This window comes from Rattus norvegicus, chromosome 15, assembly GCF_021556685.1.
Source record: "Rattus norvegicus strain SHRSP/BbbUtx chromosome 15, alternate assembly SHRSP_T2T, whole genome shotgun sequence".
Classification (NCBI taxonomy): domain Eukaryota; kingdom Metazoa; phylum Chordata; class Mammalia; order Rodentia; family Muridae; genus Rattus; species Rattus norvegicus.
The window spans coordinates 71,499,869-71,501,115 of NC_141548.1; the positions used below are offsets into that span (position 1 = coordinate 71,499,869).

Consider the following 1,247-nt stretch of genomic DNA (forward strand, 5'->3'; position numbering starts at 1 on the left):
GCAGATTATAGGCCAGAACAATCCCTGTGGGAACAGTTAGAACAAACATAATATAACACTACATGGTACTGTTGACAAATTCTATTGTTCGCTAAGTAATAATCTAAAATCAAATGCATCGTTTAACACAGTATATAAACAAAGTCACTTAAACATGTCATTTCATCTGGCAGAAAACATTTAATACTATACTGACCTAAAAATGTGTAATTTCATGTTAGGAAGAAATTGCAGTGCTTCTAGTTGGTCCAAGTACCAAAACTTGTCAGGCTACTCTGGGTCTCTTTATTCAAAATAATTTTCAGAACAATAAAAGGTGGATTCCAATATCAGAATCAATAATTTCAGAAGCCTTAAAGACTTTAATTCTGTATAATTTGTACTATCACTTGGAAAATAATTGTATCCTTTGGTGACATTTATTTAATAACAATGTTTACAAATCATTAATATTTTCTAATGAGAGAAGTGATAGTTAGTCTACATCTTCTCAAGATCACCCACACTTGTCCAATATTTTTAGGCTTATTATTAAATATTTGGATAGTTAGTAAAACTCTTGTCTAGGAGGTTTTAAGTCTTTGGTTAGAGCACAGAACTGTGTAAATGAAATATAATTCCATCCCTTGATAGGCAGAATGTTCAGAAACTCAAGGTCACCCTCATATATATTATTAAACTTAAAAGAAAAAAATGTCAAAAGAAGTTCGGTGAAATTTTTCTAAGTGGTGTGTATAGCCTTGTCTGTTGAATGTTAACATATTTCAATAATAAATATCACCCTACCTCTAGAAGTTTTCCAGGTATGGCTACTGTGTCACATGTGCACCAGTAGGTGACAGAGAGGAGAGAGACTATGTCGATGCTCAATACTCTGTCCCGTAAACATATTAATGTTTAGTAATCTAACACTCCATGAAAAAAAAAAAAACTAAAAGAAACGAATTAAAAAAAATGAGTCTGAGTTGACCCATGACAGGGATCTAACCTGAGGCAACAAGCAGTCCTGAAGGATTTCCACAGGTCCTGACTGGCTCCCAAGTCATCGAACCAGTCAGAGAGTAGAAGAACCTCACCTGGGATTTTGGGTTCAGGATTGGTGTGAGCCTGAGATAGATGACCTCTACATGGGTCAGACAGACAAACCTGGGCAAGCATTGAGCACAAGAGCATGGTTGAGCATGACACCACAGTCTGGTGCCAGGGGGCCCAGACAGGGAAGTAACCTGAGATTACCACTCTGCAGA

The 1,247-nt window shown here is 36.3% G+C and overlaps 1 non-coding gene across 1 annotated transcript; it reads left to right on the plus strand.

Annotated features, from left to right (window-relative positions):
* The first annotated feature begins 781 nt into the window (after positions 1-781).
* LOC120097247 (small nucleolar RNA SNORA17) lies at positions 782-913 on the plus strand. The gene has a single exon (XR_015639203.1). It is a non-coding gene; the product is annotated as a small nucleolar RNA SNORA17 (small nucleolar RNA).
* The last annotated feature ends 334 nt before the right edge of the window (positions 914-1,247 follow it).